The sequence below is a fragment of the Scyliorhinus canicula genome, chromosome 20 (assembly GCF_902713615.1).
Source record: "Scyliorhinus canicula chromosome 20, sScyCan1.1, whole genome shotgun sequence".
NCBI lineage: Eukaryota > Metazoa > Chordata > Chondrichthyes > Carcharhiniformes > Scyliorhinidae > Scyliorhinus > Scyliorhinus canicula.
This window is the reverse complement of record NC_052165.1, coordinates 23,661,796-23,688,839: the sequence shown is the minus strand read 5'-3', so window position 1 is coordinate 23,688,839 and position 27,044 is coordinate 23,661,796. Positions and strand designations below refer to the sequence as shown.

Here is a 27,044-nt window from a genome sequence, read left to right as displayed (position 1 = left end):
AGTGATGGTGCAAACATAAAATGTGGATGGATGGAATTTTCCTGTGGAAAGTCCTGTGCTGAGGGCGAGTGTGGAGTGTTTTGCAGTATGGAGGCTGCTGGGAATTCCCTCTATATTACGTGACCCATGCCTCATGAAGTAGGCATGTAGGGTTTGGTGATGTTTCAGATGGCAAGTCGGTCAGGATGTCTCATGCCTCACCATCATATCTGGGCGCCATTTTTAAAAGGAGCCCAGATTTTGCAGACCCATTGTTGAAGAAAGAAGATAGAACTCATGAAGGAAGAAGCTGGGCCACCTCGAGGAATCTGAAGCTGGATGATCCATTCTATAGATGTTCTCCCTCACCCATCACTGCGTGTTTCTGGGTTGGTCCTCCATCTTGAACTCTGGAGGCAGCCCCAGGTTTTATTCAGGTAAGTGCTGCTGTGTTGTATTCTAGATTGGCACAATTTCCCATTGACAGTGTGGACTATTGGGCTGGTGGGGGGAGGGAGGAGGGTGCGCGCTTCTGGTCGGGCCTTCATCTACATCCCATTAACGGAATGCAAATAGGTTTACCAAGGACCTCTGGTGGGAATTGCACCCGGCCATGGTGACAGAGAGCAGAAGATCACACTGTAATTTTACACAGCCGGGAAACTGACTTATCAGTTTCTGTCACATCATTTCCCCCACTCCACCCCACATCCTACCCTCTCGGAACTGCTCCTCCAGGGCCCACAGCAATAATCTCCAGACCTGAGCATTATGGGGAAATCCTGGGTGTTTGGAAACGGACTGATGGATCAGTGAACTTCACCAGCAGGTCTACCATAAATCAAACTCGACTCCGTTGTGTGTTGAAACACCAATCCTGACGTTTGAAGGAAAAGATGTCATAAATTGGCACCAGGTTTATTTTTATAGCCACATTAATATTGGAGACATGAGTGTCATAAACTCTACAGTTCACATTTCACAGGGCTATTAGAAAATGTCATTATAACAACCTGCATGACTTTGAGACCATTGCAAAATAAGTGTGTGGTAATAAAGGGTACATGATAGTGTCTTACGTAGCATTTCTTAGATCTTAATGAGTGAATTTATAAATATACTTTACAAATATAAACTTTATAATAAGGTCATGATAACATCAGGTTTATTAACTTTTTGTACTTTTTTTTCATGCGTGGAGATGGTTACTGTGAATACTTTTAACCATTTTCAACTACTTACATTATGGACGCGATTCTCCGAACCCCGTGGTCGCTCGCCGGCGGGAACTCTGCGCGAACGGTGGGTGGGGCGGCGTGTGGGGTGGGGAAAAGCACTCCTTCACCAGGAAAGGGGGGGGGGGCCTCCAATGGAGCCTGGCCCGCGATCGAGGCTCACCAACCGGCTGGCCGGTCTCTCCCTCCCCGGGCTTAATTTCTTCCTCTTCTAGCCCCAGAACCCTCGCGCCATGTTGAGCCGGAGCTGGAGCATTGAAGAAGTCCCCCTGCGCATGCGCGAGTTGGCGCAGACCAACTGCGCATGTGCGGGTTGGCGTGGCACCCATTTGGCACTGGGAAGGGAGGCTGGAGCAGTGTGAACCGCTCCAGCGCCGTGCTGGGCCCCTGTGAGAGCCAGAATCAATCGTCCCGAGCCCGTTTCGCGCCGTCATGAAACACGGCGTTGTTCACGACGGCACGAACACTTGGGATCCATTTTGGAGAATTGCCCCTATATCTATAGGAAACCTTAGTGGTTGTAACAGATGGACCCATTTTCAGAAAAACAGTTAATGAAATATTGCATTTGAACTTCATTATCGCCTTTAAGAAGTGTATGTTGGCCTTGGAGTGAGTACAGTGTAGATTTACTCGAATTATATCTGGACCCCAGAGGGTTAGCTCCAGGAACAGATACAACAACCCAGGTTATACTCCATGGAATTTAGAAGCCTAAGGGGTGATTTAATCAAAGATTTTCAGATGTTACGGGGAACATCCAGGGTAAATTAGGAGAACCTTTCTGCTGCTGGTGGAGAGGAGAACGAGAAAACAAGGTAAAAAATTAGCACAGGATTGAAATTAGTGAACCCCTCTTCATGCAAACTGTGGTTATGTTTGGAACTCTCGTCTGCAAAGGACAATTTTGTAAAATGGAGATTGATAGATTTTTGTTAAACAAAACAGTTAAGGAATATGGACACAGGCAAAGATGTGGGTTTACATGGCAGATCAATCAGGCCAATCGCCATCTCATTCAATAGTAGAATAGGCTAAGTAGCCTGCTGCTGTTTCTATGTTTATAAAATGTGCAGGTTCAGATCTTTCAACACAACCTTAAACCAATTCCATGAATTTAAGTTCATGTAACATGCCCCTTAATGCAAATTATATCCACCACTATCCTTTAATAGGAGGTCTTACGGCACAATGGGTAGTATTCCTGCCTCTGAGCCCGAAGCTCTGGCTTCCAATTCCAACCCAGGACATGGTGGCCAAGGAATTTGCATTCATAATGCAGCCGTCAGGTTGAGTAGCAACCAGGAAAATCCTTCCAACACTTGTCAACGGCAGGTGGCGGGAGTAGGAGAGACCAGTCAGTCATGCAAACTAGTGCCCCTCAAGCTATCACCTTGGGTGACAGGCTCAGGACCTTCTACAGGGAAAAAGAAACCTCAATTTGCTAACAGAAGAAAGTCTGCCATTAGGTGCAGGAAGAGAAAGAACAATTATTTTTTAATTTATCTTCTTGTTCCATTGATATCATGCAATATTTCCTGATCTCGATCATCATTGGGAAGCATTCTTATCATAATAATAATAATTTTTATTATTGTCACAAGTAGGCTGACATTAACACTGCAATGAAGTTACTGTGAAAATACCCTAGTCGCCACACTCCGGCGCCTGTTCGGGTACACAGAGGAGGAATTCAGAGTGTCTAAATCATCTAACAAGCACGTCTTTCGGGACGTGTGGGAGGAAACCGGAGCATCTGGAGGAAACCCATGCAGACAAGGGGAGAACGTGCGGACTCCGCACAGACAGTGACCCAAGCCGGGAATCAAACCCGGGACCCTGCAGCTGTGAAGCAACCGTGCTAACCACTGTACTACGAAATTAGGTCAAAAAAATTGCTATTGATTGACTGTTGGGACACCTTAATTTACTGAAAATTTAAGGTTGGGTGTAAGTTTTTCACTGAATGACACGGATAAAAATAGGTTTTCGGCGTTTATTATCTGCACTTCAAATATTAATTCCACACTTAAAGGTTATGTGCTTCAAAGAATTGCATCACACTCAAACTTCATGTCAGGCAAATTATTCAACTACAAAATAGAATAAAATTCATTTTTGGCAAAACATTGCAGGTGAGATTTAACTGACTGTCATGTGATGTTTGTTTGTCTGGAAACAGGCAGATTTATTCATTTTAGAAGCATAACACGACATCACGGTGATAGCATCAATCAATATACCTGCATGTCCAAAATAATTAATTAGGAAGTCATAAAACTCATGAGATACTTGAAGGTGACTTTTGTCAGACAAAATGGATTCCATTTAAATTTGTTTCTATTCAATTCATAAGTTCAGTAATATAATTAACAAATCAAGGCTGCAGCTTAGTTTAATTTGATTGCAACATTTCTTGTTGCTTTGAGAGATGCATTAATAAATCATAGACATATGCTTCAACTTCACTTTCAGAAAAGGAGCCTGTCCTCTTGAGAGGCTCCATTATTGCACTGATGTGGGACATGTTCTGATTTCAGTATTATGTTGGCAAGAAAGCCTTTGCCAGCTTTGCTGTACCTGAAAACAACATCTGTTTGGTGCCTCAAGCAATGTTCAGAACTTCAGTGCACATTTATTTTGAATCCAGTTAGCATTTGCACAATAATCTTATTTCCCCCTACAAACCGTTCAGTTGTTGTGATGATCAGTATCCTGGGAACTAATTGTCTGATGTGCAATAATGGTACTTATGTTTGAATAAATTTCACAGCAGCTGGTATTAACATATTTCTATTTGAACTACTGTCTCTGTTTGACTGGAGGACAAGGTGTTTTTTTTCCAGAAAATTGTAGAATTCAACATCTAGACATCTAGAACTTAGCAACACAGAGTTATTATCATAGCGCAGAAGGAGGCCATTCAGCCCATCGGGTCTGCACCAGCTCTCCAATTAAGTATTTGAACTGAGTGCCATTTTCCTGCCCTCTCTCTATAACCCTGCACATAACTTCCTTTTAAGGACTCATCTAATTCCCTCTTGAATGCCTCAATTGAATCTGCCTCCACCACACTCTCAGGCAATGCACTCCCGACCCTAACCACTCCGAAAACGTTTTTTTTCTAATATCAAAGAACATTGCAGCACAGGAACAGGCCCTTCGGCCCACCAAACCTGTGCTGATCCAGATTCCTGATTTGGACCTACTACTTATTGCCCAATTGATCTGTATCCCTCCAGTCCCTGCTCCGTTCATGTGTCTATCAAGATACATCTTAAACGTTGCTATTGTGCCTGCCTCCATCATCTCCACTGGCAATTCATTCTAGGATCCCACCACCCTCTACGTGAAAAATTTTCCCCGCACATCTCCCCTAAACTTTTCCCCTCTCACCTTGAATCTGTGCCCCCTTTTAATTGAATCTTCCACCCTGGGAAAAAGCTTCTGACTATTCACCCTGCCTATACCTCCTCGTAATTTTGTCGACCTCAATCAGGCTCCCCTCAGCTTTCGTCTTTCCAACAAAAACAATCGGAATTTATTCAACTTCTCCTCATAGTCAACACGCTCCAGACCAGGCAACATCCTGGTAAACGTTCATTGCACTCTCCAAAGCATCCACACCCTCCTGGTAGTGTGGTGACCAGAACTGCCACACAATATTCCAAATGTGGCCCAACTAAAGTTTTATACAACTGCAACATGACCTGCCAACTCTTGTACTCAATGCCCCTGCCGATGAAGGCAAGCAATGCCGTATGGTTTCTTGTCCATCCTATTCAGCTGCATTGTCACTTTCATGCAACCATGGACCTGAATGCCCAGATCCCACTATATTTGGGATCGCTTTTGCTTCTTTTCCCAATTACCTTAAATCTGTGCCCTCTGGTTCTTGACCCTTCTGCCAATGGGAACAGTTTCCCCAATCTGCTCTGTCCAGGCCCTTCCTGATTTTGAACACTTCTATCAACTCTCCCCTCAGACATCGATCGTCCCCAACCAAAAGAATCCCATCTTCTCCAATCTATCTTCACAGCCCTGAAATCATTCTCATAAACCTTTTCTGCGCTCTCTCTAATGGCTTCATATCTTTCCTAATGTGCAACACCCAGAACTACATGCAATACTCCATCTAAGGCCTAACTAATGTCTTATACTCAGAACTCCAACATAACCATTTCCCCTAATTTCTCCCATTGTTCCTGAACCAACAAGAAGTGAGTTTGTTTCAGCTGTATTGTTTCAACTCCACAGTTGCTTATTTTTGTCTGAAAGCCTTGCATTGTTCTTTTTAAAGAATTGCTACCTTTTCTGCCAACCTTTTCTCAGTGGTAGTACTCTAGGCTGTGAGTCAAAGGTCAGCGGTTCAAATTCCAGTCCTGGGACTTGACGATGTGACCCAGGTTGACATTTCAGTAGAGTGCTGTAGAAAAGTTGCACTGATACGAATGCTATCTTTCAGATATGATCTTAAAAGGAGACTCCTTCTACCCCGGGAGTGGATCCAAAAAAAGTCCGACAGCACATTCCAAAGAAGGGTTGGGGACGTTCTTCTGGTGTCCTTGCCAATATTTGTCCCACAACCAAAATCATTTACACAGTTTATTTAGTCATGTATCTTGTGCTTTGTGAGGCTGTCCTTTGTGAAAATTTGCTGCCCTACTTCCCTACATTACAGCAGTGACGACCGCACTTCAAAAATAGTTTTATTGGCTGTAAAGCATTTTGAGATATCATGGAAGGCACTGGTGGGATTCTCCAGCCCTTCTGTGGTGGGAGCTGGGTTGGGGATAGAGCGAGACAGCCAAAAGTTCATTGACTTTCAGCAAGACCAGACAACCCCATTCACAGGCGGGGCTGACTAATCCCACCCACTATATAAATGCAAGTTCTTTCTTGCACTCTTCCTTTCTTCCATTTTTTTCAATTTCACGTCACTAGAAATATGGGGCGAAATTCTCCCCTACCCGGCGGGGCGGGGGGGGGGGGGGGGGGGGGGGGGGTCCCAGCGTAGTGCAGTGGCGCCAACCACTCCGGTGTCGGGCCTCCCCAAAGGTGCAGAATTCTTTGCACCTTTAGGGGCCAAGCCCTCACATTGAGGGGCTAGGCCCACGCCGGAGCGGTTGGCACCACACCGACTAGCGCCCAAACCGGCTCCAGCGACCTTTGACGCCCGCCGCCCGGCTGCCACTGACGTCACCACCGGCGCATGCACGCTGGGAGATTCTCTTCCACCTCAGCCATGGTGGAGGCCATGGCAGCGGCGGAAGAAAAAGAGTGCTCCCACAGCACTGGCCCGCCCGCCGATCGGTGGGCCCCGATCGTGGGCCTGGCCACCGTGGGGGCACCCCCTGGGGTCCGATCACCCCGCTCTTCCCCAGGACCCCGGGTACCCGCTTGCGCCGCCGATCCTGCCGCCACCAGAGGTGGTTCAAACCAAGGCGGCGGGAGAGGCCTCCCAGCGGCGGGACTTCGGCCCATCGCGGGCCGGAGAATCGCCGCAGAATCGCCGCAGGGGCCTCGCCAATCGGCGAGGCGTGATTCCCGCCCCCGCCAATTCCCGGGTGGCGGAGAATTCCGGCCACGGCAGGGGCGGGATTTACTCCGGCCCCGGGCTATTCTCCGACCCTGCGGGGGACCCAATTTGTCATTGGGAAATTAGGTCAGGTTCTGAAGGAAAATAATTTTAAACTCTTGCCCACAACACTCAACGATATCTATTGTGGTGGTGAACATCCAACGAGTATATTCCAGCAATCTGACAACCACAATATTGACAACTCTTATTTTGAAGACTGAATGTTGACCTCTAGACATAAGTGACAGTTAAGTTCGGCTTTCTTAGGAACAGGTTTCATTAATCTGGTGTTTTATCTGCAAAGAGGAGGGAAATGAGACTATAGGAAGGGAATATCATTCTCTGCATCTGAGATATGTTTCCTGTGTTACTGATAAAGCATCCAAAGCATGTTAGTAGCAATGTTCAGCCTATGACAATCACATTTACCTTAAGATATGGCACAGTAGTTAGCACTGATACCTCACAGCTCCAGGGACCCAGGTTCAATTCCGGCCTTGGGTGGAGTTTGCCCTGTGTCTGCGTGGGTTTCCTCCGGGTGCTCTGGTTTCCTCCCACAGCCCAAAGATGTGCCAGTTAGATGGATTGGCCATGCTAAATTGCCCCTTGGTGTCCAAAACGTTAGGTGGGATTACTGGGTTGCGGGGATGAGGTGGAGGTGTGGGCTTGGGTGGGGTGCTCGTTCCAGGGATTGGTGCAGACACGCTGGGCCGAATGGCCTCCTTCTGCGCTGTAAATTCTACGATTCTCAGATATACAGGCCATTCAGAGAGAAAAACTAAGGATTATAGTGGAGAAAATAATCAAACATTATTTAGGAAATTCACAATTTCCAGACAAGATTCTACAGGGGGATCGGCATTATTTAATCTCCTTGAAATATAAATATTAAAATAACTTGCATTTTATTAATACCTTTCATGCCCTTCGGTTGTTCCAAAGTGCTGTGCAGCCAATGAAATGTAGCGACTGTTGCAATTTTGGAAACATTGCAACCAATTCTCACACAGCAGATCTCACAATTAGCAGCACGCTAATTGATTGTCAGGAAATCCCTCTCTTCATGATGTTGGTTTAGGGATATGCACAGGCCAGAAATCCAGGAAGTGTTCCATTGCTCTTGCACCCAATAGTGCCATAGGGTCGTTTACGTCCACCTCAGAAGGCTGATATTGCGATAACCTCCCTCGTGAAAAGTGGCACCTCTGACAGTGCAGCACTCCCTCACTACTGCACTGGAGGGTGAGCCGGGATTGTGTGCTGGAGGTGGACTGGAACCCCACAACACTGACTCAGGGACAAGAGCTCTACAATTTATCCATGACTAAAGATGCCGGTAGAATGTCTATATTAATATTAGCATCAATTTTTCATGACAACGCGCTTTAAGTAAAACCTTGCTCGTGGAATAGACTCTTGACTGGCATTTGAGACATTAGACTAGTTATCAAAGTATAAATGATGTCACCTATATATTAACAAAATGTTGTGCCGTTTTGAGCCTCTGCAACATTTAGTTCCGAACAATCAGAACTCATTAAATATCAAAGCATGCATCAGGATTTGGTTTTCTGTGTTTTTTTTGTTCACTATTGTACAAAATTTCATGAATACTCTGACAAGTGGTTGCCATGGTAACTCCTTTGTTTGATCGTCCTTTGTTTGATCGAACAGTCAGCAGAGAGTACCACATTTTAGAGCTTTGTAGCATTGCAAAGAGGCAAGCAAACATCAGCAACTCCAGTTTCAGGTACCAGACAAATGTGAATGCAAACCAGTATAAGTAACAACCCTGTGTTGATTAAAATGATATCATAGTCACTGACATCTCACGTCTAAAAAAATTGCAAGTGTGTTGTAAGAGCTGCATTTTGGATAGATTTGGAGCGCATATTAATTATCGGTTCTGCCCTACGAGCTTTCAGATGGGTGGTTCTGCCGAGTGACATTCTCTTTCAAGCTTTTGTGTCACTTGAGGTAATTATAATGACACTTGCTCCTGTTCTAATAAATAGCTTCGCACTCTGAAGTACAATGATTAAACCAACAGATAATGAAGCAGATATGGGGACACAAGTTATAATCACAGTAGACTCCACTTAGATGCATATTGCTAGGCGAATCCGGGGTGAACCCCCCAGGGGGTCGGAGAATCGGCCGGGGCCGGCATCAGTCCCGCCCCCGCCGTGGCCCGAATTCTCCGCCACCCGGGAATTGGCGGGGGCGGGAATCGCACCGCGCTGGTCGGCGGGTCCCCCGCGGCGATTTTCCAGCCCGCGATGGGTCAAAGTCCCGTCGCTGACAACCCTTTCCCGCCGGCAGGAATCAAAGCACGTCTGGTGCCGGCGGGATTGGCGGCGCGGGCGGGCGCCGGGGTCCTGGGTGGGGCACGGGGAGGTCTGGTCCGGGGGGGGGGGTGCCCCCACGGTGGCCTGGCCCGCAATCGGGGCCCACCGCCTCTGCCACGGTCTCCACTATGGCGGAGGCGGAAGAGACCCCATCCCCGCGCATGTGCCGGGATGACGTCAGCAGCCACTGACACACCGGCGCATGCGCGGATTTCCGCCGACCGGCGAAGGCCTTTTGGCCCCGGCTGGCGGGGCGCCAAAGGCCATTCGTGCCGGCTGATGGGGCGCCAAAGGCCGTTCGCGCCGGCTGGAGGAGCGGAAACCACTCCGGCGCGGGCCTTCACAATAACTTCATTTGAAGCCTACTTGTGACAATAAGCAATTTTCATTTTTCAGAAACTATAAACCATACAGTTTGAGTCTATGTTCTGTCGTTTTTTTTTAATAGATCTCAGGCTGCTCCAGGGGTCACGGTAGCACAGCGGTTAGCACTGTTGCTTTACAGCTTCAGCGTCGCAGGTTCGATTCCCGGCTTGGGTCACTGTCTGTGCTGAGTCTGCACGTTCTCCCCGTGTGTGTGTGTGGGTTTCCACCAGGTGCTCCGGTTTCCTCCCACAGTCCAAAGATGTGCAGGTGAGGTGGATTGGCTACGCTAAATTGCCTTTCTCCCCAAAAAAGGTTAGGTGGGGTTAAGAGGGGTGCTATTTCCAAGGGTCGGTGCAGAGTTGATGGGCCAAATGGCCTCCTTCTGCACTGTAAATTCTATGATTCTACTGACAAAACATTCTCGCCTGATGAAGGAGCTACACTCTGAAAACTTGTGATTCCAAATAAACCTGTTGGACTTTCACCCGGTGCTGTAAGACGTCTTACTGCGCCCATCCCAGTCCAACGCTGGCATCTCCACATCAAAACTTATTCTGATCGAGGATTTTATCCACTGTGATGGAATCCGTTGTTTTAAAACATGTATTTATTGAGACTGACCTAAATTGAAAAGGGAAACTAAGAGGGAACTGACCCTTCAGTTTCTAAGCATATTAAGACTTAGGGCTGGATTTTATGTGGCCCTGGTGGGGGTGTTTGCAATGTGAATCGGGTCATCCCACTACCTTCCTGCCCAAATCCCACCACATTCCTGCCCACATCACTGCCCTCCACCCCGAACTATCCTCCATAACATGTGGCGGGGGGGTGGGGGTTGGGGGTTGGGGGGGGGGGGGGGGGGGGGAGGTGAGCTGAAGTTGACATTTGCCTGCCCTATTTAAATGAATAATTAAGAGTTAATTTGGATCATTATTAAGCCAATGATGCTGTTAGTACGCTGTCCACACCATAAAATATTTGGGTTAGGCAGCAGGGTGGCAGTGGGAAATCCGATTTTTAAACTTAATTCTTTAAAGGGCAGGCACGGTGGTGCAGTGGTTAGCACTGCTGCCTCATGCCGCTGCGGATCCGGGTTCGATCCCAGCCCCGGGTCAATGTCCGTGTGGAGTTTGCACATTCTCCCCGTGTCTGAGTGGGTTTCACCCCAACAACCCAAAGTGCAGGGTAAGTGAATTGGCCACGCTAAGTTGCCCTTGAATTGCAAAAAGGAATTGGGTACTCTAAATTTTTTAAAAAACTTTGAAGGGCAGCGAGGGTGGGATGGTTTGTTCTTTGGGCGTTGCCCTTAGCTGATGCCTTAGCTTCAACCCCCCCCTCCCCCCCCTTCTTCCTTCCTACCTGTCCCAAAACAACAACACCCCTCCTCAACCCTGGCCCATCTCCCTAACCTGCGAGCCCACAATCCTAGACTTACCTGCTCCGGTGATCCATGGGCCTCAATATTCCTCTGTTCCTGTAGCCCCAGCAACCTGCCACTGATGCCTTCCTGGAGCTGCCGGGACTGATTGAGCTGCTGGCCAATCTGAGTGTGTTTCCATGCGGGATACAATCCATCCCTCGGTATCATTCCTTCTGAAACTGCGAGTGGGAACCAAGGTTTCTGGGGAGACTGCAACTGTGTGAAACCATCTGGAATGAGGCGGAGCCGTGAGAGGTGCTGATACGCGCCTTGCTGAAGATATCAAACTCAAAAAATTGCAGCAGGCGTTTTAAAGGCTGAGCCCAGCATTACTTTTCATGCTGTTGGATCGTAGGAATGCATGCATTACGAGAAGGAATAGGCCATTCGGCCCCTCAAACCTGCTCCATCTTCCGCCATTCAGAATCGCATTTGGCTGGGAAATTTACATTTATGGTTCCCCCACCTTCACTTTAGCTCCTGGATGACAACCTCTGACCCAAAAATGCACTCGGAGATAAGAGGCATGGAAACATTCTTTGTGAGATTCAAACATGTTGCCATGTTGTGAGAACAGGATTTTTGTCGTGAGATGTGAGCGGGAACGGAGATGGGAGTGTCAGGAATTGTCTGATGCATTGGGGCATGGGTTTCCCTGGCAGGGCTCCAGCTCCTGGACTGGTTTGAGTAAGCCAGGCCATGTGCAAAATGGCTACTTGCCCACAAATTAATGGGTTGGCGACAAAACCTATTACGGGGCCCATTAAGCCACATTTCTTGTGCTGACTGGAATTTGCTGGTCAGCAGGCAGGCCCCAGGCTCCTCCTCAGGGGCCAGATTGATGTGAGGTGATGACCTCCTCATAGTTAACTGAGGGGTTGGGGAATGGGGTGGGTGTGTGGTATGGGCAGTAGCAATAGCAGTCCATAACATCCAAGTACCCCCCCCCCCCCCACCCTCACCCCCATTCCCTCAATTAGTACAGCTGGCTTCCCTGTGGAGGAACTTCCCCAGCAAAAGATCAGTCTGGCATGTTGCGGCCATTTAAAAAAAAATTGCAAGTGCTGGGAGGGCATCTCCACATTGAGTGACACTTAAAGAGCTGGAGGTCCTCCCATTGCCCCCAACACCATTGGGAACCTTCCTGAATTGGATATTGAGTGCACCTCCAGCCACTACTTGGACATCCTCTGGAAAATAGTTTCCAGTGACTAATCCCGGCACAAATTGATCGTAACATTGGGGTCTTGACCCCGAAACAAAAATCCTGACCACCGTGCCAGGTGAAGCAACTGACAGATACAATTTACATTTTCTTTCATTTCGAGGGAACTTGGTTGACCACTATGACCTTCACGGTTGCTAGCTGCTCCTAGTTATCCATTAAAGCTTTAATAATTTTGCACTCTGTGCTGCTCAGTGAGCACTTTGCCCAGAGTGTCTAATTTTATTAATAGGTAAAATGAACGTGTGCCATTTTTGCTTTATGCCTTGCATTTAGTCAGTTCAATATTTTTATTACCTTTGCTATATATATGAGATGAACAATTCGTTCCAATATGGATAAATATGTACAATTATCCTTGGTAACAATTTCATAGAACAATTTAATATTTTGACAGGAGCAGTGTGTGCCACGAATGCAATATTAATAGTCGTGCACATGGAGATATATTTCTCCACGTTGCTGCCAACATCTAACCAAGCCAACTGTTGAAATTGTCACGGTTATATCTATTGAACAATTTGTGGTAAACTGCATTGGACCCAGGACTGGGAATCAATTCAAAAGCAGAATACCACAGATGCCGGAAATCTGAACAGAAAATGCTGGAGATTCTCGGCAGGTCAGACAGCAACTGCGGAGAGAGAAAAGTAGAGAATTAATTGTTGCCTCAACCAACATCACTAAAACATTTAATTGTCATTTAATTGACTGCTGTTAGCGTGCCACTGCTGTGTGCAGACTGACTGTCATATCCCCTGAATTGTAGCACTCCCAAATGCCCTTACTTCAACGTTCCAAGGTTGTGAAAGAACTTTACCTGTATTTGGCAGAGTGCAACAGAGTCGGGAAAAGCGGTGCTTAAACCATCGGCACCATCAGCAGTTTTCTCTGCCGTATCATTGGGAACGTAGAAGAAACATCTTCAAGGGGCGGGTCCCGTGACCTCACACTGGCACCCCTCCAACGATATAGTCTTTTACAGATGGAGGGGGCCATTTTTTTAAAGGCCACCCCAGTGCACAAATGTTCACCAGTGAACTCGCTCCCCCAGCCCCGCCCCACAATGCATTACCAGCTGTGCCCCATATGACCCCGCTCAGCACGGATTAGGCACTGACTGCCCCCCATGTGGATGTGAAACGAGATTTAGGCCTTTCATGGGATTTTCCACTGTTGTAAACAAATCCATCCAAATGAACGGGAGCAGAGAATGCCCTCCCCCCCCCCCCACCCCCACCCGCACTCACCCACCAAAAGCCAATTCTTTCTTCCTTTATTCTCTAAGTGATCAATTGTCTGTGTTCTATCTGACTGACCCAAAACTAAGTCCACTATTTCCCCTTCACACCCATTTCCTGCTCCGTATCGAAGCTTCTTCTGCTCTTCCCAAAGGCCTTAGCTGGTACATGTGGCAGAACTTCCTTTTTAAAAAAATGTTTTTATTGGTTTTCACGTCTTATATTTCACAATTCAACTCCTAAGTTCAGTTACATATTGCATGACCGTGCAAAAAGGGAGAAAAGAAATTTGACAAAGACAAACTGGAAGTTATGCAATATGTAACTTAACTTCTGGTGTTTGCTCCATGGATTGGGCTGAGTTATCACGTTCAGCAGGTGCCTGATGTTCGATGTTAGCTGCCTGCCCTTGACAAAGCCCGCCTGGTCTCCCGTGACTACCTCTGGCAGGCAGCTCTTCAGCCGCTTTGCCAGGGTTTGCGTTCCGCACTCAGTCGGGTCTTTGTTCATTTTGGGTGTCAGTGATATTGAGGCTTACGCTAGTGTCGGCGGTAGGGAGCCCTTATCAGCCAGTTGCAAACATCTCCCACAAGTAAGGGGCCAATGTTGGGGGGCATTTTTTGTAGACATCCACTAGGACTCCATCTGGCCCCCGGTGCCTTCCCCGCCTGCGTGGAGTTGATACTCTCAATGGCTTCTCCCAGTTAATGGTGCTTCCAGACTCTGTTTCCTATCCTCTCCCATGACTGGCCTGTCAGTCTATTGAGGGGGGGGGTCTCGGAAGTACGCAGCCTCTGGTAGAAGATCACAAATGGCTTGTTGACCCTTTCCGGCGTGGTGACTAGCCTGCCGTTGCTGTGACTAATCTGAGCTATTTCCCTCGTGGTTGTCTGCTTTCTCAGCTGGTGAGCCAGCAGGCGGCTGGCTTTTTCTCCTTGTTCCTAAAAGGTCTTCCCATGTCTGGCAAAGTCAGTGCACTGCTTTCCATGTGAAGACCAGTTCAAAGTCCATTTGTAGCTTTTTCCCCTCTGTCAATAGCTCTAGAGCCAGGGCTGTGGAGTATCACTGTTCCACCTCCAGTGTGGAGCCAACCAGTTGTTGTCCAGCCACCTTCTCCTTCCTATCTTTGTGTGCCTTGTACGCAATAAATTCCTCCCTTATCACTGCCTTCAGCACCTCCCAGATGAGACCTGGCCATTCTGGTTGTTAGAAACTTACCCATCTATGGCCTGTGATATCCATTTGCAGAATGCCTTGTTGGCCAGGGAAGTCTCCATGGGGGAACGTTGTGCTGGCCCGTCTCCAACCTCACATCCAGGTCATGTGGAGGGTGGTCGAAGATTGTGACTGCAGAGTACTCTGCCCCCACTATGCTTGGTAGCACCGCTTTATCCATTACAAAGAAGTCGATCCCATTGTAGACCCTGTGTACCTGGGAGAAGAAGGAGAACTCCTTTTCCCCTGGTTGTGTGAACCTCCATGGGTCCACTCCCCCCCCCCCCCCCATCTGCTCCATGAGCATGTCCAGTTCCTGAGCCATGTTTTATTTTTTCCCCAATTTGGGGTTTGATCTGTCTATCCATGATCCTGTGCACAGTTAAACTCCCCCCTATGATGAGTCAGTGCATGTCTATGTGAACGATTTCAGCCATGGTCTTTTTCATGAATTCCACATTGTCCCAGTTGGGAGTGTACACATTTACAAGGGCCACTGGTGCTATATCCAGGACACCACTCAGCTCTTTCTTAGCCACAGTCGGTCCTTCTCTCTCAGGTGGGTCTCCTGGAGGTAGACTATGCCAGCTTTCATACTTTTCAGATGAGCAAAGACCCTGGATCTTTTCACTGGGCCGTTAAATTCCTGGATTTTCCAGGTGACTATTCTAATGGGGGTTTCTGTCTCCCCCACCGCCTGCAGGATCAATCATACTTACCTTGTGGATGCGCCCCTGCACTCCTGGGTTTTTCTCCTTTACGAGGCGTCCAAAATGACGACGGTCACCGTACTCACCATGAGGCCAGGCCCCTGTGGTCTGGGGTTTCCCACAAGTTGAGGCAGTTGGGAAGGAGATCAGCTCTGCTGTGTCATGTGAGAGTACCTTTAAGAAATGGGTGTTTATCAAATAGCTGCAGTGATGTCAGAGTGTGTGTGGAGCTGGGTTTTGGTCTGTGGCTTTTTACTTTCACTTTGAGAAAAAAACTGGTGCGTGTCTGTGTTTTAGTTTCAGAGTTGGAGCTGCATCCAGCCAAACAAGGTGTAATTTTGATCTCTCTCTCCATGCAAGGATGTCTTCAGATCACTTTGGGGCAGCATGGTAGCATGGTGGTTAGCATAAATGCTTCACAGCTCCAGGGTCCCAGGTTCAATTCCGGCTGGGTCACTGTCTGCACGTCCTCTCCGTGTGTGCGTGGGTTTCCTCCGGGTGCTCCGGTTTCCTCCCACAGTCCAAAGACGTGCGGGTTAGGTGGATTGGCTATGCTAAATTGCCTTAGTGTCCTAAAAAATAAGGTTAATGGGGGGGTTGTTGGGTTACTGGTATAGGGTGGATACGTTGACTTGAGTAGGGTGATAATTGCTCGGCACAGCATCGAGAGCTGAAGGGCCTGTTCTGTGCTGTACTGTTCTATTCTATTCTATCTACTTGGTAATTTAAAAGTGATAACTGCTCTCAGTAGAAAATTTAAACCTGCTGTCTTTGTTAAAGAGGGTATTTGTCTTATGGATGTTGCTAGGAAAGATTAAGGGTTGCTTATAGCGTACTGTATTTTTTGGGAGGAGTATTTGAGTTGATAGTTGCTAAGATGCTTACTGTGTGTTTATAAAATGTTAACTGGATTCATAGAATAAATATTGTTTTGTTTTAAAAGTACTTTGGATCTCTGTTGCATCATACCGGTAGAGTGGGTCCTTGTGCTCCCCATAACCAAAATCTATCAAAAGTTGTGGGTCAGGTGAACTCCATGATACACTTTGGTGTTCTCTAAACGCTGGCCCATAACAGCTGGCAATCACCAGAGAAATGCCATCCAGTGCAGAAAGGGGATGAATAATCTCATCCACACCTCAAGGGGAACTTAATCTTCAGCTCACTCCAAACTCACCCTCTCATCATGGCATTATGTACTCAAAGCATCACACAGCTCAGGGATCTCACACTATATTAGCCGAGGAAGTATCAGCTCCTCATCTACCATCCTGCACAAACAGCACCTTCAGCCCTTACTGCGGAGGGATCAGCACACACAGTAGGCATTCATCCTTCCCAATCTCTGCTCCATCCCTTCCTATCATGTTCCATCCATTTGTCTTCATGCAGACAAAGCTTGCCCACAACCAGAAGGAGAGATCCCAGACTGGAGGAGAAATGGCCAACGTCCAGGAGCTCCCAAATTCAAGAAGGAATTTGCCAAATTGGCAGGGGAGGAGTGAGATTTGCCTCTCCCAGGAAGACAATATGGTTAAGCTATATCACAGTCTGCCATTCATAGTGGCTGATTGCAATGTTGTGTTCAGCCTGTTCATGAACTCATCTACCATCTCTCTTACAGGCAGACCAGCATATCTGACACTGACCCCGCTCACAACATAAAGTGCTAGCGTAACTGCCTCAAGATATTCTACCACCGGACTCCTTGAATATTTTCCCGGGCTATGGGGAGCGGCAGTGTTGCCAACGCCCACAGCCCCGTCCCCCTGCATAGACCCCCCTCCATTCTGACCTACTGGGAGTCCCCCCCCCTCTAACCCAGCCCCTCAACGTCTCAGCATTCGCCGCCCAGTAATAATACGGTAGATTTGGGAAACCCATCCCCACTGACTGCCGTCCTCTCTGCAACAGTACCTTTTTAATCCTAGCCACCTTCTTCCCAAAATGAACAAGGTAATCATCTTTTCTACTTCCTTAAAAAACGCCTTTGATAACGAGATCAGCAGGCATTGAAAAATGAACTAAAACCATGGCAACACATGCATCTTTATTGCCTGTACCCGACCTGCCGGTGACAGGGGAAAACAATCCCATCTTGCCAAATGCGCTTTCACCCTCCCAACCCAACTAGTAATGTTACCTCTACGGAGCCACCCCGCCCACTCTCATGCCAACTGCACCCCCAGGTGTGAATAATGGGTTACCGCCCTATGGAATGACAGCCCCCCTACCCCTGCTCCCACCCCTGGCTGGGACCAGGGGATCAGCGGTTGTGTGGAGATGGCAGGAGAATGGGGATGAGAAAAATATCAGCCATGATTGATCGTCAGAGCAGACCCGATGGTCCGAGTGGCCTAATTCTGCTCCTATGTCTTATGGTCTTATGGGAAATCGTAAAATATTCACTTTTATCTAAATGTAATTTATACCCCGAAAAAGACCCAAAAACTCGAAGCAGCTCTAGCGTACCACCCATTGTGCATTCGGTCCCGACACATATTGTGGAAAGTCGGCTGCGTACAAGGATACCCTATGCTCCACCCCCGCCTCCCCCCTCTGCCCCGCACAATCCCCCTCCACACCTCCGAATTTCTCAACACAATGGCCAAAAGCAATGAACAGGCAGGGCAGAGGACATCCCGGCGTGGTCCCTTGATGAGGAGCAAAATACCAAGCATTCATATTATTCATGCAAAAAATATAGGGATAGGTTGGCGCCGCTGATGGTGGGGATGTTTGAGGAGGTGATAGGGGAGGGGCTTCCTCGCCCTTGGCTTCCTCGCTTCGCTCAGTGGGCTAGACACTGGTTTATGATGCAGAACAAGACCAGCAGCGTGGGTTCAATTCCCCTATCAGCTTACCCGAACAGGCGCCGGAATGTGGCGACGAGGGGCTTTCCACAGTAACTTCATACTTGTGACAATAAAAAAAAGGGGGTTAAGTAATTTTACCCAATCCACAGACCGAGCCCCAGTCCCAAACCGCTCCAAAACCACCATCAAATATCCCCACTCTGTCTGGTCAAACGCCTTCTCGGTGTCCAGTGGCACGATTACCTCTGTCTCCCTCCCCTCCGCCGGTGTCATAACTACATTCAGAATTCTCCTAATGTTTAAAAAAAGCTGCCTCCATCTTACAAACCCCGTCTGATCTTCCCCTATCACTTTCGGGAGACACTTCTCTAACCTACTGCTAATTCGGCAGTATCTAAGAATCCACATTCAAGAGTGATATGGGCCGATACGACCCACACTCTGCGATCGAGATCCTTACCTTTCTTGAGCAACAAGGATAACGATGCCTGCCTCAAAGTCTGTGGCAACGCCCCTCCCCTATCACCTCCTCAAACATCCCCACCATCAGCGGCGCCAACCTATCCCTATATTTTTTGCAGTACACCAACGTAAACCCATTCAGCCCTGCTATCTTTGCTCACTGCATCTTCCAAATCGCTTCCTATATTTCCTGTTCCCCTATCATCCCCTCCAATGTGGCCCTATCCTCCTCCCCCAACCTCAGATATTCCAAACCATCCAGTAATTGTCCAGCTCTTTCCTGAAAGTGCATTTTGAATGTGGAACTTTTATTCTTCACAAGACAGTGTGGGGTTACATGTGCTCATGTGCCTTGGATGATTACCAGTAATGGTGTCTCATTAACATGAGCTGCTGTAATTGTTTGTGCCAAAGCATAACACCTGTGGTCATGATGTTATCTCCAACGATGTGTGCATCTCTATTGCCGTAAGAAATGTTTCATTCAGGAGGCTACGACTGCATCAGGTCCAGTAGAGGCATTTTTGCAGAGAAATTTGCAAATGACACGAAAATTGGACGTGTAGAGGGTAATGTAGAGGATGGCTGATAAACTCCAAAATGGGCAGGAAAGTGACAGATGATATTTAACTCTGATAAGTGTGAGGTAATAGAGTTAAAGAGAATACACAATAAATGGGAATATACCGAAAGAGGTAAATTAACTGAGAATCTTGGCGCACAAGTTGGCAGCACGGTAGCATTGTGGATAGCACAATCGCTTCACAGCTCCAGGGTCCCAGGTTCGATTCCGGCTTAGGTTACTGTCTGTGCGGAGTATGCACATCCTCCCCGTGTGTGCGTGGGTTTCCGCCGGGTGCTCCGGTTTCCTCCCACAGTCCAAAGATGTGCGGGTTAGGTGGATTGGCCATGATAAATTGCCCTTAGTGTCCAAAATTGCCCTTAGTGTTGGGTGGGGTTACTGAGTTATGGGGATAGGGTGAAGGTGTTTTTTTTTTTACATAGAATTTACAGCGCAGAAGGAGGCCATTCGGCCCATCGAGTCTTCACCGGCTCCTGGAATGAGCACCCTACCCAAGGTTAATACCTCCACCCTATCCCCATAACCCAGTAACCCCATAACCCAGTAACCCCACACAACACTAAGGGCAATTTTGGACACTAAGGGCAATTTATCATGGCCAATCCACCTAACCTGCACATCTTTGGACTGTGGGAGGAAACCGGAGCACCCGGAGGAAACCCACGCACGCACGGGGAGGATGTGCAGACTCCGCACAGACAGTGACCAACGCTGGAATCAAACCTGGGACCCTGGAGCTGTGAAGCGATTGTGCTATCCACAATGCTACCGTGCTGCCCCGTGTTGACCTTGGATAGGGGGTAGGGTGCTCTTTCCAAGAGTCGGTGCAGACTCGATGGGCCGAATGGCCTCCTTCTGCACTGTAAATTCTATGTAAAAAAAAAGTGCACAGGTTCCGAAAGGCACCAGTACAGGTAGTTAAGATTGTAAAGAAGGCTGAGGTATAGAATACAAAAGTAGGGATATAATAACAATGGAATTGTGTAAGACATTGGTGAGGCCACAACTGGAGTATTGTGTGTAGTTCTGGTTACCACGTTGCAGGAAGGATGTAATTGCTGTGGAGAAAGTGCAGAGAAGATTTACTAGAATGCTGCCAGGGCTGGGAAATTGTAGCTATGAGGAGAGACTGGAGAGGTTTGGGCTGTTCCCTTGGAACAGAGAAGGTTGAGGGGTTACATGATTGAGATCTACAGAATTATGAGGGAGATGGAGTCGGCAGGAGGAACCTGTTTCTCTTGGCAGAATGTTCAAAGGCCTGGGGTCGTAGATTCAAGCTAAATGGCAGAAGGATTAGAGGTGGCATGAACAAAGAACAAAGAACAATACAGCACAGGAACAAGCCCTTCGGCCCTGTACCGGTCATGATACCAACCTTGGCCAAAACCCTCAGCACTTCCTTGTGCCGTACCCTCTATACACATCCTATCCATGTATTTATCAAGATGCCTTTTGAATGCCGTTAATGTATCTGCTTCCACAACCTCCCTTGGCAACGCGTTCCAGGCACTCACCACCCTCTGTGTAAAAAACCTGCCTCGCACATCTCCTCTAAACTTTCCCCCACAGACCTTAAACCTATCCCCCTGGTAACTGACCCCTCCACTCTGGAAAAGAGTGCCTGAGCATCCACTCTATCCATGCCCTTCATAACCTTGTAGACCTCTATCAGGTCACCCCTCAACCTCCATCGTTCTAATGAAAGCAGTCCAAGTCTATTCAGCCTCTCCGCATAGCTGACACCCTCCAGACCAGGCAACATCCTGGTAAACCTCCTCTGCACCCTCTCCAAAGCCCCGATACCCTTCTGGTAGTGTTGCGACCAGAATTTCTATATTCCCACGAGTTTTGCCATTTACGGTATATTTCCCCTCTATATTAAACCTACCAAAATGCATTACCTCACATGAGGAAAAAGGATTTCACACAGAGGGCAGTGGGTGTTTAGAATTCGCTGTCTGTTGGAGGCAGAGACATAAACTCTTCTAAAAAGTACCTGTATCCGCACCTTAAGTAAGCTTCAGGGCAATAGGTCTGGTGCAGGACGTTGGGATTAGAAAGGGCAACTGTGTGTTTTGTGTCTGCATGGACAAGATGGGCTGAATGGCCCCCTTCAGTGCTGTATTATTTCTATAGTTCTGTGATTCTAAACCGAAATTTAAACATTTTTTCTTTAAACTAAAAGTATGCAGATATTTTTCAATTTTTAAAGCAATTAGACAATCCACAAATATAAAATTGACTTTTCAGGACCAGAGAAGTCATTCATGAGTATTTACAAACTGATTGCCCTGTTGAAAACCCAGTTAGAACTCTCTCAACAAAGTGCAACAATTTTCAATGTTCTACAGCCAGGCTAAATGCATAAAATATCAAGTTCTCATCAGTTTTGTGGCTTTTAAGTAATTGCAGGGGCAGGGGGTGGGAGAATGGAAGGATCTCAACAGCATAGCCCATGGTGAAGGACGTGGGGCGGAATTCTCCGGCCCCACGCCAGGTCGGAGAATCGCCGGGGGAGGCGGTGTGAATCCCACCCCCGCTTGCTGCCGAATTCCCCGGCGGCGGAGAATTGGCAGGGGGGGGAATCGCGCCGTGCCGATTGGCGGTCGGTGGCAGCGGCCCCCCGGCAATTCTCCGGCCCGCGATGGGCCAAAGTCCCGCCAGTTCTATGCAGGTCTCGCGGGCGTAAATTAGAGTAGGTCCCTGATCGGTGGGATCTGGCGGCGCAGGCGGGCTCTGGGGTCCTCGGGGAGGTGCGGAGTGATCAGGTCCCGGGGGGGGGGGCGCCCCCACGGTAGCCTGGCCCGCGATCGGGGCCCACCGATCCGCAGGCGGGCCTGTTACCTACGCGTCGGCCGTGTCAGCATCCGCGATGGCCGGCGCGAAGCTGAACCCCACCCCCGCGCATGTGCGGGGATGATGTCAGCACCTGCTGATGCTCCCGCGCATGTGCGGACCTGCACCAGCTGGCGGAGTCCCTTTGCATTTCATGTTTAATGGTACATTTGCAGATTCCAGAAGATGCTGTACGTTTCAGAAGAGTAATGGCAACTGCTGAGAGTTTGACTCTTATTAGTATCCTGAATTTGGGCATTTAAATTACAGATGCAGGATTTAGTCACAACCTTTGAATACCTTTGAAAATGGTCTCCTGGAATATACTGTCAGTATCTTCTCCCAGTCTCATGATTACCAGTACACAACAGCTTGACTATTATTTTTGGAAGCCTTTATTTGCTTTTTGAATTATAAACGGGGCAATGCACGACCTGTCAATGTATGTATGTAGCACCTTTAATGTCATAAAATGGCCCAAGGCCTTTCAGAGAAGCATGATCAAATGAAAGTTGACACCGAGCAACTTAAGGCGAGAAGAAAGGCAGGTGATCAAAAGCTTGAACAAAGTTTCATGGAAGAGAGGTAGAGAAGAGGTGAGGCACGAAGAGGGAGTTGCAGAGCTTTAGGCCGAGGTGGCTGAAGGCAGGGCCGCCAGCGGTGGAATGATTAAAATAGAGATTGCGCAAGAGGCCAGAATCGGAGGAATGCAGAGATCTTGGAGGGCCGTGGGAAAGGTGGAGGTTGCCGAGATATATGGGCGGACAAGGTCATGGGCGGCTCTCAACAAAATAAAAATCACAGCAGACCACAATCTATTTCTAAATCTCAGTAAGGTGCCGATTAAATGTATCTATTGCATCCCTGAGTAGTCGTGTTGAACTCTCGTAGCTTATGGAAATTAAAATTCCAATCGTGTATAGAATCGTGCACACAATTCTGTCATCTGGCAGCAAATGACAGGTCAACTGAAACCTGCAATGTGGAGATATCCTCCTCTTCACTGTTCAGGAAAGCTTCTACCCACTCATGCAAAAAAGGGCAGAGACCTTGCTAAGGCTTTCTGTCAGAATAAATGATCGGCTGTGCAGAGGAGTGCTTGCCATGTTGAACCCACTGCTCGTCTTGTTCAGATACTGTGAAACGCTATAATTTGTCGAAGGGACCATTTGCAATTGTGTCGGAATTATGTCTCAGACATCAGAGCAAAGGATTTTAATAACCTAACGTTCTGCAGTCGAAAAAAAATGAAAATTAATAGGCTGCATTTCAAAGACGAATAATTTTAGCGTTTTCTCCATATGCCCAGCATTTGTTTAGCACTGGCATGCCAATATAACACAGCTCTACATGCCAAAAAACACAGAATGAGATCTGCAGTTCTAAATATACATAGTGGAAAACATTTTTGGCAGACTGTATGCTATACCTGTATTGTCATGTCGAGAATCACAGTATATTAATAACAATATGTATGTGCATTAATTCTTTTCAGTGAGTCTTAGAAAGAGCTTCTACTGAGCTTCCCCTGTCGACTATTTTGTTGCTTTGACCAATAGCGTTCTGCAAAATAATTCATACTTCCATACGAACAATTTAATTTGGAATATCAACAGGCTGTTGGATCCAAGAAACACACTCCTCCTTCAGAGGTTAAACTCCACCGATCCAATTTCTTATATTGCCCTTCTCCCCCAATCCCTTCGTGTCTGCATCTAATTGTCTCTTCACCTGGTCCAATCTAACGGAAGAGAAAGATGTTGGAGAAGCAGAGAGGTTTAAGGAAGGAATTCCAGAGCACCAGACCCAGGAAGTAGAAAGCATGGCTGCGCATGGTGGAGGAATGAAAGTAGGGAATTAATGCACAGGAAGCCAGAACTAGGGGAGTGTAGCGATCATTGAGTGTTGGAAGGCTGGTGGTGGAGATTATAGAGATATGGATGGGCGAGGTCATGAACTATTCTTGACAAAGGAAAATGCACATTGCAAGACATTTACAAATTTCAGGAAGGTGCATGTTAATAACAAGTTGATTAAATGCATGCATCACTTTCCTTTATTAAGTGAAAGTATACTGACAGCAGAAGTGTTGCATTCCTGGTTGTTATGATCTCCACATGCTAATCACTTCTTGGATCAGCGAACTATGCTTGACCATTAGTCTGAATCTATCTTTTATCTCAACTGTGCATGGAGTTGGTGTTCCCGCAACTCCTGTTACGCCACCCCCCACCGCCCTCCACTTCCATTTACGCTGGTGTGAAGTACAAACTAAATTCAGGTTTGGGCCTCATTACCATGCTGCTAATGAGTTTCACACTCTAAATAGGTGCCTGGCTGCTGTCTACTAACTCCAGGAAAACAATTGTTAGGTTTGGGAGGGAGGACTTCCCTTGACTGCCCAAAAATAATATTTCACCTGCTGTTTTTAAATCTTTTCATTGCATCAGACAATTACAAATTGTTCTTTCTGGGGATACTTTCCACTTGCCTGAAATGGACACTGCCAACTGTACAGATACATGGTTACAAGTTGATCACAATTCTGAAATATATATTCCACGGTAGACAATATTTTGGAAGGACAAATAGAGTGTCAAAGAAGGAGGTGTAGCCCTGACTCAGGGGCGGGATTCTCCGACACTCCGCGCCGGAATCAGAGCCTGGCGGGAGCGCGGAGAATAGTCGTTCACGCCGGAAATCCGGCGCAATAGCGCTTCCGCGATTCTTCCTGGACCTGCCAGTCGCACGTGCGCGGTCGACGCGGCGCCGGTCGAGGGCCGTTGGAACAGGCCGAACTCCCGCTGGTGTAGTTTACATCTGGTACCACCCGACGGGAGCTCGGACCCGTGGCCGCGGTCCTGGTGGGAGCCGGGGGTATCTGACTCTGGCGGGCCTCAGCGGTGGCCAGGCCCGCGATCGGGGGCCACCGATCGGCGATCCATCGTGATTTGGGGGGGAATTACCTTACTCCGCGTGGGCCTGGTGTGTGGCTCCGCCATGTCGGCGGCGCCTTGCCGAAGTGAGCTGCCGCTTGCGGCGGCCGTGCGTGGCCGCACGGTCTGGACAGCAAGGACCTGCCGGCAGCCAGAGTTGTGGGACGCAGGCCAGGGCTCTGCTATCCCACTGGGAAATAAAGAATCACCCTGGTGTTTCGACAAAAAATTCCGGAATGATTCTCGCCCGTTTTCCGGTGGGCATGGGGACTTACCCCCAAAAGGGAGAATCTCACCCAAGGCCTTTAGTGAGAAGAATCTGGCCTCTGAAGATCATGGAGTAGAAACCATACGGGTGGAAATTGGGAATAGCAAGAGTTTGAAAACGCTGCTGGGAGTAGTTTATAGGCCCTCTAACTGTACTTATATTGTTGGGCAGAAAATTAATCAAGAGATTATTGGAGCTTGCAACAAAGGATTTGTAATAATTGTGGGGGACTTTAATCTTTATATCGATTGGGACAATAAAATTGGCAAGGGTGGTCTAGAAGATGGGTTTGTGGAATGTTTTCATGATAGTTTCTTGGAGCAATACTTAGTAGGAACTAAGGGTAAATAATTCTTAAATCTAGTATAGTGTAATGAAGTAGGGTTCATCAGTAATGTCACAGTAAAAGATCCACTGAGAAATAATGACAATAATACCATTCAATTCCATGTTGAGCTTGGAAATGACAGATTTCAATTACAGACATAGATCAAAACCTGAAGCAAAGCCAATTACATAAGAAGTGGTTTAGATTAATTGAGTAATTAGACTAAGAGGTAGGGAGGTAAATGAACAATGGGAAATATTTCAAGTAACAATTTAAAAGGCGGGATTTTACAGTTCCCGAATTACAGGGCAAGGGCTGGAAAATACGGACAACCATTCAAATCTTCATTGATTTCCACCAGACTGAAAAATCCTGCTGGCGGGGGAGGTGTGAAACACCACCTAAAATGTTCAACAAAATGCATTCCACTGAAGAACAAAACCTCAGCAAGAAGGACTCAGTCCTGGCTCACTCACTGAATAGTACTGGATTAAAGAAGAGGTTTACTATGTTGCAAAAACAGCAGTGAGTCTGAGGATTGGGAATGTTCTAGAAACCAGCAAAGAACCACCAAAAAGTTGATAAAAATGAAAAAATAGAATCTAAGACAAAATTTGATATGAATATAAGAATAGATTGGAAGATCTCTTATTAGTATTTAAAAATGAAGAGAGTAGCTCAAGTAAGCATTGGTTCCTTAGAAGTAGAGAAATAAAAAATTATCATTGGGAATGACAGAATGGCAGAGGCATTGAACAGATATTTTGGGTCTATCTTTATGGCAGAAGACAAGTTCGATACCAGAACTAGGCAAAAACTGAGAGACTAAAAAGTGAGGAAATCTATATGAGTAGAGCTATTGGACGCAATTTGATAGCCTCATTGTGCCTTATTTTGGTGACGCAATGAGGCCGTTGAATCTTGCGAGGGACCATGGTTCCCTCACACGGCCATTTCCTCCCTGGTTTGTTGCCGGTGCCACGTGCGAGCGAGTTGAGGAACAGGGAGAGAGTGCAGATAAACACGTGGCTGCAGGGATGGTGTAGGAGGGAGGGTTTCAGGTATGTGGATAATTGGAGCACATTCTGGGGAAGGTGGGACCTGTACAGACAGGACGGTTTGCATCTGAACCAGAGGGGTACCAATATCCTGGAAGGAAAATTTGCTATGGCTCTTCGGGGGGTTTAAACTAATTTGTCAGGGGATGGGAAAACGAGCTGTAGTCCAGAAGCCAGTGTTGAGTGTAGTGAGGTACTGAGAAGGGTATCAAGGTCGCAGGAGTGTACCGGCAGACAGGAAGGTGGGTTGAAGTGTGTCTACTTTAATGCAAGGAGCATCCGGAATAAGGTAGGTGAACTTGGAGCATGGATTGGTACTTGGGACTACGATGTTGTGGCCATTACGGAGACATGGGGCGAAATTCTCCGACCCCCAGCAGGGTCGGAGAATCGGCTGGGGCCGCCGAAAATCCTGCCCCTGCCAATTCCCGGGTGGCG

General features: G+C 47.5%; 1 long non-coding RNA gene across 1 annotated transcript in view; it reads left to right on the top strand.

The window, feature by feature from the left end:
* The first annotated feature begins 8,503 nt into the window (after nt 1-8,503).
* LOC119955245 overlaps nt 8,504-27,044 on the top strand; it is a 70,091-nt gene continuing 51,550 nt past the window's right edge. The window contains exon 1 of the long non-coding RNA XR_005458417.1: nt 8,504-8,545. This is a non-coding gene — a long non-coding RNA (uncharacterized LOC119955245). The remainder of the gene's footprint in view (nt 8,546-27,044) is intronic.